Below are 17,736 nucleotides of genomic sequence, written 5' to 3' on the forward strand. Positions count from 1 at the left end.
AAAGCTTACATAACTTTCACTTTGTCTCAGTCTCGTCCCCCTGGCCAGTTGATCTAACTTCTGATGCTTGGCATAGAATAAGGCTTTGCATAATTTTCACTTTGTCTCAGTCTCATTCCTTTGATAATGGACCCAACATTGTATAACTTTGATTGATTTGCAGATGTTGAACCAACCTCACAGCCCAGGAATAAATCCCACTTGGTCGTGCTGAGTAATCTTTTAATGTACTGTTGGAACCGACTGGCTAGTATTTTGGTGAGAACTTTTGCTTCTGTGTTTATCAAGGATTTTGGTCTGTAATTCTCTTTTTTGATGGGATCTTTGTCTAATTTTGGGATCAAGATAATGCTGGCTTTATAAAATGAGTTTGGAAGTTTTCCTTCCGTTTCTATTTTTTTGAATAGTTTCAGGAGAATAGGAATGAATTCTTCTTAAAGGATTTAAATTTAAATTTTAAAATGCTTTTAAAATGCATTTTTAACATGCATTTAAAATGCTTGGTAGAATTCCCCTTGGAAGCCGTCTGGCTCTGGGCTCTTATTTGTTGGGAGATGTTTGATGACCACTTCAATCTCCTTACCAGTTATGGTTCTATTCAGGTTGTCTATTTCTTCCTGGTTCACTTTCAGTTGTTTATACGTCTCTAGGAATGCATCCATTTCTTTCAGATTGTCAAATTTGCTAGCATTTAGTTGCTCATAATATGTTCTTATAATTGTTTGTATTTCTTTGGTGTTGGTTGTGATCTCTCTTTCATTCCTGATATTAATGTAGGTTCTTTCTCTTTTCTTTTGGATAAGTCTGGCCAGGGTTTATCAATCTTATTAGTTGTTTCAAAGAACCAGCTCCTGATTTGTTCTATTTTTTTTTTAATTTCTATTTCATTGATTTCTGCTCTGATCTTTATTGTTTCTCTTCTCCTACTGGGTTTAGGCTTTCTTTGCTGTACTTTCTCCCGCCCCTTTAGGTGTAGGGTTAGGTTGTGTATCTGAGACCTTTCTTGTTTCTTCAGAAAGACTTGTATCACTATATATGTTCCTCTCAGAACTGCCTTTGTTGTGTCCCACAGATTTTGAACAGTCTTGTTTTCATTTTCATTTTTTTTCATGAATTTTTTAAAACCTTCTTTAATTTCCTGGTTGACCCATTCATTCTTTAGTGGGATGCTTTTTAGCCTCCATGTATTTGAGGTTTTTTTCCAATTTTCCCCTTAGGATTGAGTTCTAGTTTCCGAGCATCACGGTCTGAAAATATGCAGGGAATGATCCCAATCTTTTGGTACCAGTTGAGACCTGATTTGTGACCCAGGATGTGATCTATTCTGGAGAATGTTCCATGGCGCACTAAAGAATGTGTATTGTGTTGCTTTGGGATGGAATGTGTTGAATATATCTGTGTTGTCCATCTAATCCAGTGTGTCATTTAAGGCCTTTATTTCCTTGTTGATCTTTTGCTTGGATGATCTGTCCATTTCAGTGGGAAGTGTTAAGTCCCCTACTATTATTGTACTATTGTCAATGTGCTTCTTTGATTTTTTTATTACTTGGTTTATATAGTTGGCTGTTCCCATCTTAAAGGCATAGATACTTAAAATTGTTAGACCTTTGAGTATGATATAGTGTCCTTCCTCATCTCTTTTAATAGTCTTTGGCTTAAAATCTAATTGATCTGATATAAGGACTGCCACCCCAGCTTTCTTTTGATGTCCATTAGCATGGTAAATAGTTTTCCACACCCTCACTTTAAATCTGGAGGTCTCTTTGGGTCTAAAATGAGTTTCTTGTAGACAGCGTATTGATGGGTCTCATTTTTTTATTCATTCTGATACCCTGTGTCTTTTGATTGGGGCATTTAGCCCATTAACATTCAGGGTAACTATTGAGAGATATGAATTTAGTGCCATTATATTGCCTATAAGGTGACTGTTACTATATATTGTCTCTGTTCCTTTCTGATCTCCAACTTTTAGGCTCTCTCTTTGCTTAGAGGACCCCTTTCAATATTTCCTGTAGAGCTGGTTTGGTGTTTGCAATTTCTTTCAGTTTTTGTTTGTCCTGGAAGCTTTTTATCTCTCCTATTTTCAATGATAGCCTAGTTGGATATAGTATTCTTGGCTGCATGTTTTTCTCATTTAGTGCTCTGAATATATCATGCCAGCTCTTTCTGGCCTGCCAGGTCTCTGTGGATAAATCTGCAGCCAATCTAATATTTTCACCATTGTATGTTACAGACCTCTTTTCCTGGGCTGCTTTCAGGATTTTCTCTTTGTCACTAAGACTTGTAAATTTTACTATTATGTGACGGGGTGTGGACCTATTTTTGTTGATTTTGAGGGGGGTTCTCTGCACCTCTGGATTTTGATGCTTGTTCGTTTGCCATATTAGGGAAATTCTCCAATAATTCTCTCAAATATACCTTCTGCTCTCCTCTCTCTTTCTTCTTCTTCTGGAATCCCAATTATTCTAATGTTGTTTCGTCTTATGGTGTCACTTATCTCTCAAATTCTCCCTTCATGGTCCAGTAGCTGTTTGTCTCTCTTTTGCTCAGCTTCTTTATTCTCCATCATTTGGTCTTCTATATCTTAATTCTTTCTTCTGCCTCATATATCCTAGCAGTGAGAGCCTCCATTTTTTATTGTCCCTCATTAATAGCTTTTTTTATTTCAACTTGGTTAGATTTTAGTTCTTTTATTTCTCCAGAAAGGGTTTTTAAAACTCCCGAGAGGGTTTCTCTAATATCTTCCATGACTTTTTTGAGCTGACTAGAACCTTGAAAATCGTCATTCTGAACTCTAGATCTGAAATGTTACCAATGTCTGTATTGATTAGGTCCCTAGCCTTCAGTACTGCCTCTTGTTCTTTTTTGGGGGGTTAATTTTTCCATCTTGTCATTTTGTCCAGATAAGAGTATATGAAGGAGCAAGTAAAATACTAAAAGGGTGGCAAAGACCCCAGGAAAAAATGCTTTAACCAAATCAGAAGAGATCCTAAATCATGGCGGGGAGAAAGGGGATAAAAAGAAGTTCAGAAAGAAAGAAAAAAAAAGAAACAATTAAAGAAAATGAATAAAGAAAAAATATAAAAAAATATATGTATATTAGATAAACTAGTTAAAAGATGTTAAAAAGAAAAGGGTAAAAGTTAAAAAAAAATTAGCAGAAGAAGAAAAAAAATTGAAAAAGAAAAAAAGAAAAAATTAAATTCACTTCAATACTAAAGAATCATGGGGAGAAAGCCGTAAGTTTCATGCTTTACTTTCTCCTCCTCTGGAATTCTGCCGCTCTCTTTGGTTATTGAACCTGCATTCCTTGGTAGGTGAACTTGGAACTGTTTGGATTTCCTGTTGATCTTCTGGGGGAGGGGCCTGTTGTAGTGATTCTCAAGTGTCTTTGCCCCAGGCGGAATTGCACCGCCCTTACCAGGGGCCGGGCTGAGTAATCAGTTCTGGTTTGCTTGCAGGAGCCTTTGTTCCCTGAGCACTTTCTGTAGAGTTCCAGAGGATGGGAATACAAATGGCGGCCTCCCGTTCTCCGGTCCAGAGGAGCCAAGAGCTGGGGGCCCCACTCCTCAGTGCACCCTCAGAGAATAGCGCCCAATTACTCCCGTCTCCCTGGCCTCTGGCTGTGCTCCGAGCTCACCGAGCCTGCGACCAGTTTAAGATAACCCCAAGCAGAGAGCTCACTCCTCAGCTCTGTCTCTGTAGTCGGCTTCCCCATTCTAATACCTGTAAGCTCTGTGACACTCAGACATCACTGATCCTTCTGTGACCCTGCAGGACCTGAGGCCATGCTGACCCCGCGAGGGCTTCACCCCGGTTTAGCCTCTGGAGCAATGTCCCTCAGCGGAACAGACTTTTAGAGTCCTGATTTTGTGCTCTGTTGCTTCACTGCTTGCTGGGAGCCGGCCCCTCCCCCCAAGTCTATCTTTCCGTTGCTTTGGATTCACTTCTCCCCCAGTTCTACCTTTCAGAAAGTGGTTGAGTTTCTGTTTCTAGAATTGCTGTTCTTCTTCTCTTCGATATCCTGTTGGATTTGTGGGTGTTTGCAATCCTTAGATAAGCTATCTAGCTGATCTCCTGCTACCTGAAATAGTCTCAGCCTGCTACTTCTCCGCCATCTTGACTCCTCCCCATGAACAGGTATTTCTGCAATGAAGACATCCAAATGGCCAACACACACATGAAAAAGTGCTCAACATCACTTGGCATCAGGGAAATACAAATGAAAACCACAAGGAGATACCACATCACACCAGTCAGAAGGACTAAAATTAATGTTAGGAAACAACAAATGTTGGTGAGGATGGAGAAAAAAGGGATCCCTACTACACTGTAGGAAGGAATGCAAGCTGGTAGAGAAACCCTAGAAAATAGTTTGGAGGATCCTGAAAAATAAAAAAATAAATAAATAAAGGTACTGTATGACCCAGAAATTGCAGTACTGAGTATTTACCCGGAATATACAAAAGCAGTGATCAAAAGTGCATGTGCACCCCAATGTTTATAAAAGCAATGTACACAATAGCCAAACTATGGAAAGAGCCCATATGACCATCGACAGATGAATAGATAAAGCAGCTCTGGTATAGATATACTGTGAAATATAATGCAGCCATCAAAAAATGAAATCTTACCATTTGCAACAACATGGATGGAACTAGAGGATATTATGCTAAGTGTAATAAGTCAGTCAGAGAAAGACAATTACTATATGATCTCACTGGTATGTAGAATTTGAGAAACAAAGGATCTTAGCAGAGGATCTTAGGGGAAGATAGGAAAAAATGAAACAAGAAGAAACCAAAGAGGGAGACAAATTGGGAGAGATTCAATCTCAGGAAACAGGGTTCTTGGAGTGAGGGTGAGGGATGGGGTGCTGAGTGTTGGACATTGAGGAGGGTATGTGTTGTGGTGGGTGTTATGTGAGACTGGTGAATCACAGACCTGTACTTCTGAAACAAATACTACATTATATATTAATAATAGTAATAATAAATATTCACCTGGCTGCTTTCCCTTTCATGTTCAGCATTTGATAATGGATGTAATGTCTTATTAACTCATTAGCCCCCCAGGGCTCAGCAGAGGAACAGACAGAAATGCCTATCTACCAGTTTTTCCCTGAAAGAGCCCTATTGCATACTGAAAGCTGCTGCCTGAGGAATAGGCTTCAAATTCAGCACACATCTAGCAACAGACGGAAATCCTCCTGGAGTTCAGAGGTGCTATTCTCGTGCTCACTTTCACCCATTCCAGATCACCACTGTCTCACCAGAATGACCTTGTACCCATGTCTGCCAGGCTGGCTTTTGGGGGAGGTGCACAGGAGACATAAAACTTGATCAGCTGGCTCAAATGTAACAACATCATCATGTTTGTCCATAAAAATGTCTAAATAAATTTTAAAAAATTGAAAGCATATCAAGCAAATTCCCTGATTTAGTGCACAGATGTGTCAGAAGTGTTGTATTGTGAAGTAATAAGAAATACCTATATTGGTCTCAGCTCCCAGTTTCTGACAAAAAGTTCCTAAAATCCTTATAAATTCCTTAGTGAAAAGTGCACTAGGAGCATCTTTTGTTCTAATAGTTTGTCTTTGACCCCAGTCCCTGATACAGGGTTTCTAAGACCTTGTAAATTCCTAAGTGATAAGAGCACTCTTTTATTCTAATGAGGTAATTCTAGGTGGGCTCCTAGATGGAGGAGGGGGGTAACCAGGAAAACCACAGCACAATTGAAGCTTGGGATTTTTCAACTCATATTTTCTTTAGAGGGGAGAGGGGGCTGGAACAGGAGCTAATATTGATCATACTTCCATGAGAAAGCCTTCATAAAAATCTCAAAGATACAAGGTTCAGAAAGCTTTCAGATTGTGGAGAATATATCCATTTAATAGAGGGTGGTATATCCCATATTCACCAATATAGAGCCTGCTATATTCCAAAACCTCCTAAACCTTGTCTTATGGATCTCTTCATTTGGCTGTCCATATCCTTTAATAAACTGATAAATGTAATTTACTGGTTTCCCTGAATTTTGTGAGCTGTTCCAGCAAGTAATCAAAACCAAGGGGGAGGAGGTCACAAAAACTTCCAATTTGTATCCAAGTTGAACAGAAGCTATAGGTAACCAGAGGATGTACTAACTGTAATTAGCATCTGACATGGCATCTAATGAGATAAGAGTCCTTAACCTGTGAGACGTGGTGTTGTCTCTGCCACTTCCTGAGAGTGCACAGGAGAAGAATGAGGCACACACACGTCAGCTGCAAGAGAAAAGGAACAGGGAGCGACAGCAGAAAAGACTGTTGCCCTGAACAACTCCTTGGTCTCTTATTTATTGGAAAGTAGGTAACAACTAACAAAGAAGCCAGAGTAGGTTACACGTTGACCATGAGTCTTGTAGATAAGTAGGAAGAAAGGCTAAATATGTCTCGTCACATAGTACACAACCTTTAGGAAGTAAGCCCGAACAAAGGATTGTCTAACTGCAGGCACCCTCCAGGAAGGGGGATAACAGAAAAATGAAGCAGGCAGCATTCTGCACGAGTGAGCTGGGCATCCCCAACTGCTTGGCTTCAAAGACCTATATTGTCCTCTCCCCCCCAGTGGACTGTTGCCATCACATATTTTCTTAAGTCTATATCTAAGCATGCTTAGTGGCTAGTATCATATCTGATGGGTTGTATTTTAAGCAGTTACATTGTTCTGAGGGGTGGTTACAGTCTCCAGGTAGCTAGTGTCAGAACTGAACTAAATTCAAGGGCACCTAGGTGATGTCACAGAAAGGAAAAATGAAGACTGTCTCTATTTGCAGGTGACATAATATTATATACAGAAAACTGTAAAGACACCCCCCCCAAAAAAAAAATCCAACACACAAAAACCAATTACGAAAGCTATGTCTTAAGTGTGAGCCCTTATGGGGACATACCAGCTTTCTCACAGGGAGGAGGCCAAGGCTACAGCTTGAGGAAGGATCTGTGTCTGTTATAGCCAGTATGAGATGAGAAAATTCTTCCCTGCTGCTCAGATAATCAAGAGTTTTGGCTGAACACTTGTGTACGCACCAAGAGAGTGCGCAGCCAGACAAAAAACACAGGCTATGGCTCTGAAATGGATTAATAAGGAACTTAGTGACTTTTCCCATAACTCACCAGCACAACATTCTGCAGGTCTGGTTGGAGATTGCATGTTTCATTGGCAAGCAACAATTGTGGGACCTAATGACAGCTCATATCAAGGCAGCGTATTATTTTTAACAATTAATTTTCCTGCAGAAAACCTTCAAATACAAATACACCTTCAAATAACCTAAGGTTGCCTTTACAACAAGAATTTATCATCCAAATATTTATAGTAATGGCAGCATTTGTCTTAATATTCTAAGGTCACAATGGTCTCCCACTGTAACTATTTCGTGAGTACTTTATAGTTTTCTGAGTATAGATTCTTAGCCTCTTTGGTTAGGTTTATTCCTAGGTATCTTATGGTTTGGGGTGCAATTGTAAATGGGATTGACTCCTTAATTTCTCTTTCTTCTGTCTTGTTGTTGGTGTAGAGAAATGCAACTGATTTCTGTGCATTGATCTTATATCCTGACACTTTACTGAATTCCTGTACAAGTTCTAGCAGTTTTGGAGTGGAGTCTTTTGGGTTTTCTACATAGAGTATCATATCATCTGCGAAGAGTGATAATTTGACTTCTTCTCTGCCGATTTGGATGCCTTTAATTTCCTTTTGTTGTCTGATTGCTGAGGCTAGGACTTCTAGTACTATGTTGAATAGCAGTGGTGATAATGGACATCCCTGCCGTGTTCCTGACCTTAGTAGAAAAGCTTTCAGTTTTTCTCCATTGAGAATGATTTGCGGTGGGTTTTTCATAGATGGCTTTGATGATATTGAGGTATGTGCCCTCTATCCCTACACTTTGAAGAGTTTTGATCAGGAAGGGATACTGTACTTTGTCAAATGCTTTTTCAGCATCTATTGAGAGTATCATATGGTTCTTGTTCTTTCTCTTATTGATGTGTTGTATCACATTGACTGATTTGCAGATGTTGAACCAACCTTGCAGCCCTGGGATAAATCCCACTTGGTCGTGGTGAATAATCCTTTTAATGTACTGCTGAATCCTATTGGCTAGTATTTTGGTGAGAATTTTCGCATCTGTGTTCATCAAGGATATTGGTCTATAGCTCTCTTTTTTGATGGGATCCTTGTCTGGTTTTGGGATCAAAGTGATGCTGGCCTCATAAAATGAGTTTGGGAGTTTTCCTTCCATTTCTATTTTTTGGAACAGTTTCGGGAGAATAGGAATTATTCTTCTTTAAATGTTTGGTAGAATTCCCCCGGGAAGCCGTCTGGCCCTGGGCTTTTGTTTGTTTGGAGATTTTTAATGACTGTTTCAATCTCCTTACTGGTTATGGGTCTGTTCAGGCTTTCTATTTCTTCCCGGTTCAATTTTGGTAGTTTATATGTTTCTAGGAATGCATCCATTTCTTCCCAGATTGTCAAATTTGTTGGCGTAGAGTTGCTCATGGTATGTTCTTATAATAGTTTGTATTTCTTTGGTGTTAGTTGTGATCTCTCCTCTTTCATTCATGATTTTATTTATTTGGGTCCTTTCTCTTTTCTTTTTGATAAGTCTGGCCAGGGGTTTATCAATTTTATTAATTCTTTCAAAGAACCAGCTCCTAGTTTCATTGATTTGTTCTATTGTTTTTTTGGTTTCTATTTCATTGATTTCTGCTCTGATCTTTATGATTTCTCTTCTCCTGCTGGGCTTAGGGTTTCTTTCTTGTTCTTTCTCCAGATCCTTTAGGTGTAGGGTTAGGTTGTGTACCTGAGACCTTTCTTGTTTCTTGAGAAAAGCTTGTACCGCTATATATTTTCCTCTCAGGACTGCCTTTGTTGTGTCCCACAGATTTTGAACCGTTGTATTTTCATTATCATTTGTTTCCATGATTTTTTTCAATTCTTCTTTAATTTCCCGGTTGACCCATTCATTCTTTAGAAGGCTGTTGTTTAGTCTCCATGTATTTGGGTTCTTTCCAAACTTCCTCTTGTGGTTGAGTTCTAGCTTCAGAGCATTGTGGTCTGAAAATATGCAGGGAATGATCCCAATCTTTTGATACCGGTTGAGTCCTGATTTAGGACCGAGGATGTGATCTATTCTGGAGAATGTTCCATGTGCACTAGAGAAGAATGTGTATTCTGTTGCTTTGGGATGAAATGTTCTGAATATATCTGTGATGTCCATCTCATCCAGTGTATCATTTAAGGCCTTTATTTCCCTGTTGATCTTTTGCTTGGATGATCTGTCCATTTCAGTGAGGGGAGTGTTAAAGTCCCCTACTATTATTGTATTATTGTTGATGTGTTTTTTTTATTTTGTTATTAATTGGTTTATATAGTTGGCTGCTCCCACGTTGGGGGCGAACCAGTCGCAGGCTCGGTGGGCTCGGAGCGCGGCCGGAGGTTAGGCAGACGGGAGTTACTAGGAGCTGTTCGCTGAGGGCGCACTGGGGAGCGGGGCCCCAGGCTCTCGGCTCCTCCGGGGGCCGGAGACCAGGAGGCCGCCATTTGTATTCCCGTCCTCCGGAACTCTACGGAAAGCGCTCAGGGAACAAAAGCTCCTGAAAGCAAAGCCGATCGGATCACTCAGCCCGGACCCTGGTAAGGGCGGTGCAATTCCGCCTGGGGCAAAGACACTTGACAATCGCTACACCAGGCCCCTCCCCCAGAAGATCAACAAGAAATCCAGGCAAGACCAAGTTCACCTACCAAGGAGTGCAGTTTCAATACCAAGGAGAGCAGCAGAATTCCAGAAAAGGAGAAAACAAAGCACGGAACTCATGGCTTTCTCCCTGTGATTTTTTAGTCTTGCAGTTAATTTAATTTTTTTTTTCATTTTTTTTCTCTTCTTCTGCTAAAATTTTTTTTAACTTTTACCCTTTTCTTTTTTAACGTTTTTTAACTAGTTTATCTAATATATATATATTTTTTTCTTTTTTATACTTTACTTTATCCGTTTTCTTTTTTTTAATTCTTTTTTTCTTTTTTTTCTTTCTTTATTTTTGAACCTCTTTTTATCCCCAAATCAGAAGAGATCCCAATCTCTTCAATTTTTTTTAATTCTTTTTAAAATTCTTGATTGAATTTTTAATTCAATCTCTTTTTTTAATTCTTTTTTTTTCTTTTTTTCCTTTCTTTCTTTTTGAACCTCTTTTTATCCCCAAATCAGAAAAGATCCCAATCAGAAGAGATCCCTCATGGGATCTCTTCTGATTTGGTTAAAGCATATTTTCCTGGGATTGTTGCCACCCTTTTAGTATTTTACTTGCTCCTTCATATACTCTTAGCTGGACAAAATGACAAGGCGGAAAATTTCACAACAAAAAAATGAACAAGAGGCAGTACTGAAGGCTAGGGACCTAATCAATACAGACATTGGTAATATGTCAGATCTAGAGTTCAAAATGACAATTCTCAAGGTTCTAGCCGGGCTTGAAAAAGGCATGGAAGATATTAGAGAAACCCTCTCCAGAGATATAAAAGCCCTTTCTGGAGAAATAAAAGAACTAAAATCTAACCAAGTTGAAATAAAAAAAGCTATTAATGAGGTTCAATCAAAAATGGAGGCTCTCACTGCTCGGATAAATGAGGCAGAAGAAAGAATTAGCGATATAGAAGACCAAATGACAGAGAATAAAGAAGCTGAGCAAAAGAGGGACAAACAGCTACTGGACCATTAGGGGAGAATTCGAGAGATAAGTGACACCATAAGATGAAACAACATTAGAATAATTGGGATTCCAGAAGAAGAAGAAAGAGAGAGGGGAGCAGAAGGTATACTGGAGAGAATTATGGGGGAGAATTTCCCCAATATGGCAAAGGGAACAAGCATCAAAATTCAGGAGGTTCAGAGAACGCCCCTCAAAATCAATAAGAATAGGCCCACACCCCGTCACCTAATAGTAAAATTTACAATCCTTAGTGACAAAGAGAAAATCCTGAAAGCAGCCCGGGAAAAGAAGTCTGTAACATACAATGGTAAAAGTATTAGATTGGCAGCTGACTTATCCACAGAGACCTGGCAGGCCAGAAAGAGCTGGCATGATATTTTCAGAGCACTAAACGAGAAAAACATGCAGCCAAGAATACTATATCCAGCTAGGCTATCATTGAAAATAGAAGGAGAGATTAAAAGCTTCCAGGATAAACAAAAACTGAAAGAATTTGCAAACACCAAACCAGCTCTACAGGAAATACTGAAAGGGGTCCTCTAAGCAAAGAGAGAGCCTACAAGTGGTAGATCAGAAAGGAACAGAGACAATATACAGTAACAGTCACCTTACAGGCAATACAATGGCACTAAAATCATATCTCTCAATAGTTACCCTGAATGTTTTTTTTTTTTTAAGATTTTATTTATTTATTTGACAGAGAGAGATCACAAGCAGGCAGAGAGGCAGGCAGAGAGAGAGGAGGAAGCAGGCTCCCTGCTGAGCAGAGAGCCCGATGCGGGGCTCGATCCCAGGACCCTGAGATCATGACCTGAGCCGAAGGCAGCGGCTTAACCACTGAGCCACCCAGGCTCCCCTACCCTGAATGTTAATGGGATAAATGCCCCAATCAAAAGACACAGGGTATCAGAATGGATAAAAAAACAAAACCCATCTATATGTTGCCTCCAAGAAACTTATTTTAAACCCGAAGACACCTCCAGACTTAAAGTGAGGGTGTGGAAAAGAATTTACCATGCTAATGGACATCAGAAAAAAGCAGGAGTGGCAATCCTTAGATCAATTAGATTTTAAGCCAAAGACTATAATAAGAGATGAGGAAGGACACTATATTATACTCAAAGGGTCTGTCCAACAAGAAGACACTGTAACTATTTCGAAAGTTCTTTTATCCACTTGTTCATCGGTGTGTGATCCAAATCCAGATGGCCCCTGGTACCAGAGATTGCATGGATCACAGAACAGACAGAGAGAAGTACAACAGAATATCTTGGGAATGGATTTAGAACTATGCCATGTGATGCTTCCTTTAAGTCAGAATAACCTGCATTATAGCTGGAATAAACTTTAATTCACTGTTCCTTTTTGTATGTTTGTTTGTTTGTTTCATTTTCTTACCCGGCTGCTCCCCTATCAGACCTCATCTGTTTTAATTTTATTTTTTGTTTGCCTACCTCTACCCATTCGCATGCTCATCTGAGAAGACTTAAGTCCCTCCAGCTTTGGACAGTAACTGCTTTTAGAAACTGTAAAGTAGTTACAAGAGAACAGTTGTCCAAGATTCAGAATTTTTTAAAAAATGAAGCATGTTTGTTACGTGGCCACTGTCTTCACTCTAACTTGGTTATGAGACTACAGCCATTCCTCTCTGCTCTAACATGCTGAAGAAATCATCTGAGTGGGAGGGAGATGGATGCTCGGTTGTCACATCAAAGGAAACAGCATTATTCTAGCACCAGGCTTTTTTAAGCCTTCCACTGTTACTGATTTGAGCTTACATGATATATTTTATGCTTATAACTGAGGTGGCTGGAAAATAGGTATTGCATTGATAGCATCAGCACAACAAAAAAACACGATGTATTTTATGCATGTTGATAAAGGAATGGCCTGTTCTTGTTCTACAGAGAATGAAAAGTGGAAGTCAAACACCCTTGTACTCCAAAATAGGGTCTCAAATATTTTGTAATTCTCATTTAAACTGTAAGGAGACTTAGTGCTATGAGTTAATCTGTCTTCCAATATGCTATTTAATATAGCACTGAATAAATGAAGCAAGTTGCTGATGGATGAGTGAACAACTCTGCTAGTAACTGATTTTTCTTCAATAAAGTTGCACAAACAACAACAACAACAACAAACTACTAGAAGTAATAAAGTCTGTAAAATAGTATACACAATCAATACACAAAAATAAGTTGCATTTCTATACACTAACATCAACTATCAGAAGGAAAAATTAAGCTCTTTTCCTCAGCACTGCCTGAGAAGGGAGCAGCCATCTCCTATTCAATATCATGGCCATCCTCAGACCTCTGATGAAGCCCAAGATCATTAGAAAGAGGACCAAGAAGTTCAGCCAGCTTCAGTTATACCTATATGTCAAAATTTTAGCAAAACTGGCAGAAACCCAGAGGCACTAATAATAATGCACACAGAAGATTTAGAGGCTAGACCTTAATGCCCAACATTGGTTATAGGAGCAACAAGAAAATAAATAAAGCACATACTGCCCAGTGGCTTCTGGAAATGCCTAGTCCACATCTCAAGGAGCTTGAAGTGTTGCTGATGTGCAAAATAATCTTACTGTGCAAAGATGGTACCCAATGGTCTCCTCCAAGAACCACAAAATCATTGTGGAAAGAGCAGCCCAGCTGGCCATCAGAGTCATCAATCCCAATGCCAGGATGCACAGTTAAGAAAGTTAATAGACAGCTTATGTGCATGCTGTATATACAAAAAAAAAAAAAAAAGGTAGGCGAATTAAGAAAGCAACCCTGCCTATAATTGCATCAAGAAAAATAAAATACTGGAGCAACTCGGTGACTCAGTCAGTTAAACATCTGACTCTTGATTTCAGCTCAGGTCGTGATTGCAGGGTCATGAAATCAAGCCCCTCATCAGCCTCCCCACTCAGTGTGAAGTCTGCTTGTATCCCTCCCCTGCATGTGCTTTCTCTCTCTCATATAAATAAAATCTTTTTTTAAAAAAAGAATAAAATACTTAAATGCATATAACTAGGGAGGTGAGAAATTTATACTTTGAAAACTAAAGAGACTGATGAAAGAAATTTGAAGAAGTCTCAAATAAATGGAAAGATATTTCATGCTCATGTATTGGAAAAATTAATATTGTTAAAATATACACACTACCCAAAGCAATCTATAGATGCAATGGAATCCCTATCAAAATTCCAATAGTATTTTTCACAGAAATAGAACAAAGAATCCTAAAATTTGTATGAAACCACAAAAGATCCAAAACAATGAAAGCAATCTTGAAAAACAAGTACAAAGCTAGAGGCATCACACTTCCTGATTTGAAATCATATTAGAAATCTATAGGAATCAAAAAAGTATAATACTGGCATAAAAACAGACACATAGATCAATGGAACAGGAGAGAAAGCCTCAAAATAAATTCACACATTTTTGGTCAATTAACTTAAGACAATGGAGGTAAGAATATGCAATAGGCAAAGAATAATCTCTTCAACAACTGTTGTTGGGAAACTGGACAGCCATGTACAAAACAAGAACATTAGACCCCTCTCTCACACTATACACAAAAATTAACCCAAAATGGGTGGAAAACTTAAATGTGAAACCTGAAACTATAAAACTTCAAGGAGGAAAACATAGGAGATAAGCTCCTTGACATAGGTCATGGCAATAATTTTGGGGATATAACACATAAAACAAAGGCAACAAAAGCAAAATAAACCAGTGGGACAACACCAAAATAAAAAGCTTTTGCACAGCAAAGGAAACCATCAAGAAAAAGAAAATTTATAGAACGGGAGAAAGTATCTATAAATTATATTTCTGATAAGGGGTTAATATCCAAGAATATATAGATAACTCATGTAACTTCATACCAAAATAACAAACAATCCAATTAAAATAATGGGTAGAGGAATTGAATAGACATTTTTCCAAGGAAGACACAAATGGTCAACAGGTACATGCAAAGATGCTCAACACCACTAATCATCAGGGAAGTGCAAAACAAAATAATGGAATATCACCTCATACCTGTTAAAATGGCTGTTAACAGGAAGACAAGAGACCATATATGTGTGAGTGTTGGCAAGGATGTAAAGAAAAAGAAACCCTTGTACACTTTTGGTGGGAATGTGTGTTGGTGCAGCCACCATGGAAAATACTATGGAGGTTCTTTAAAATATTAAAAATAGAACTATCATATGACTCAGCCACCCAAGAAAATGAAATCACTATCTCCCAAAGGTATCTGCACTTCTATGTTTATTTTGGCATTATCTACAATAGCCATAACACAGGAACGTTCTAAGCGTCCATCAATGATGAATGGATAATGAGAATACACTATGTATCTAAATATACAGCTAGGACTCTTAGTCATAAGAAAGAAGGAAATCCTGCCATTTGTGAAAACATGAATGGACTTTGAAGGCATTATGCTAAGTAAAATAAGTCAGGCAGAGAAAACAAATACTGTATGATCTCATTTATATGTGAAATCAAAAATAATTGAACTCCTAGCAATGGAGAACAGACTGGTAGTTGCTAAAACTGGAGTTTGGGGAAAATGGGTGAAGGTGGTCAAAAGTACAAACTTTTAGTTACAACATAAATAAGAACTGGGGAGATAATACACAGCATACTGACTATAGTTAATGACATTGTCGTGTATATTTGAAAGTAGTTAAGAAAGTAGATCTTAAAAGTTTCATCACAAGAAAATAATTATACCTATATGAGGTGATGGATGTTAACTGAAATTATAGTAATCAATTCACTATGTGTACATGTACCGAATTATTAAATTGTATGCTTTACAATGTTATATGCCAATATATCTCAGTAAAACTGAAAAATGAACTTTTAAAACACAGATACTAGAAAACACAGACACTAGAAAACAGACACTAGTGACCACAGACACTAGAAAACAACAACAAAAAAAGGAAACAAAATCCAAAACTAGTAGAAGGAAAAAAAAATACACGATGGAATTGGAATAACAAAAAATAGAAAACAACAATAAAGCAAAATAACAATACCAAAATTTGGCTCTTTCCAAATACCAACAAAATTAATAAACCTTTATCTAGGCAGACACCCCAAAAAAAGAAACTCACATTTCCAAAATAAGAAATGAGATTGAAGATATTACTACTAACTTTAGGCAAATAAAAAAGGATCATAAGAGAATACTAATATAAATTGTATGCCAACAAATGAGATAACTAGGTGAAAAGGACAAATCATTAGAAAAACATGAACTGTTTTAGACCCATAACAACAAAAATAGGGATTGAATTAGTTATCAAAAAAAACTACCACAAAGGAAAGCCCAGGTCCAGGGGGATTCAATGAATAATTCTACTAAGAATTTAAAGAAAAATTAATATTGTTTCTTTCTAAAAATCTCCCAACAAGTACAAGAAGAAAAAACACATGACACTAAGTAAAACATGATACTAAAACCAAATAATGACATCACAAGAAAGCTATATATAGATCAATATCCCTTACGAATATATGTAAAAATCCTCAACAATATGTTAACAAACTGCATCCTTAACCATATAAATAGAATTATACACACAAAAATATTGTAATTAATCCCAGGAAAGCAAAGTAGCTTTAACATCTGAAAAATCAATTAATATATACCACATACCAACAGAATAAAAGACAAAACAGCATGATCATCTTAACAAATGCGGACACATTCATTGTTATTTCATGAGCTCCAACAACCTTCATGATAAGAATACTCAGTAAACTAGGAATAGAATTGAACTTCCTCCAACTGAAAAAAAATCACCTACAGAAAACCCATGCCATCATCATACGAGGTCTTTTATCCATTTTGAGTTTATCTTTGTGTACGGTGTAAGAGAATGGTCGAGTTTCATTCTTCTACATATAGCTGTCCAGTTTTCCCAGCACCATTTATTGAAGAGACTGTCTTTTTTCCACTGTATATTTTTTCCTGTTTTGTCGAAGATTAATTGACCATAGAGTTGAGGGTCCATATCTGGGCTCTCTACTCTGTTCCACTGACGTACGTGTCTGTTTTTATGCCAGTACCATGCTGTCTTGGTGATCACAGCTTTGTAGTAAAGCTTGAAATCAGGTAGCATGATGCCCCCAGTTTTATTTTTGTTTTTCAACATTTCCTTAGCAATTCGGGGTCTTTTCTGATTCCATACAAATTTTTGGATTATTTGCTCCAGCTCTTTGAAGAATACCGGTGGAATTTTGATTGGAATGGCATTAAAAGTATAGATTGCTCTAGGCAGTATAGACATTTTAACAATGTTTATTCTTCCAATCCAAGAGCATGGAATGTCAACAGACACTTCTCCAATGAAGACATACAAATGGCTATCAGACACATGAAAAAATGTTCATCATCACTAGCCCTCAGGGAGATTCAAATTAAAACCATATTGAGATATCACCTTACACCAGTTAGAATGGCCAAAATTAGCAAGACAGGAAACAACATGAGTTGGAGGGGATGTGGAGAAAGGGGAACCCTCTTCCACTGTTGGTGGGAATGCAAGTTGGTGCAGCCTCTTTGGAGAACAGTGTGGAGATTCCTCAAGAAATTAAAAACAGAACTTCCCTATGACCCTGCAATTGCACTCCTGGGTATTTACCCCAAAGATACAGATGTCGTGAAAAGAAGGGCCATCTGTACCCCAATGTTTATAGCAGCAATGGCCATGGTCGCCAAACTGTGGAAAGAACCAAGATGCCCTTCAACGGATGAATGGATAAGGAAGACGTGGTCCATATACACTATGGAGTATTATGCCTCCATCAGAAAGGACGAATACCCAACTTTTGTAGCAACATGGACGGGACTGGAAGAGATTATGCTGAGTGAAATAAGTCAAGCAGAGAGAGTCAATTATCATATGGTTTCACTTATTTGTGGAGCATAACAAATAACATGGAGGACATAGGGAGATGGAGAGGAGAAGGGAGTTG

At 38.2% G+C, this 17,736-nt stretch overlaps 2 pseudogenes; both read left to right on the forward strand.

Annotated features, from left to right (window-relative positions):
* Positions 1–17,736, forward strand: part of LOC122890170 — a 45,814-nt pseudogene that overhangs the window by 6,061 nt on the left and 22,017 nt on the right.
* On the forward strand, positions 7,105–12,098 carry LOC122889409 (annotated as a pseudogene).

The sequence above is a fragment of the Neovison vison genome, chromosome 11 (assembly GCF_020171115.1).
Source record: "Neovison vison isolate M4711 chromosome 11, ASM_NN_V1, whole genome shotgun sequence".
NCBI lineage: Eukaryota > Metazoa > Chordata > Mammalia > Carnivora > Mustelidae > Neogale > Neogale vison.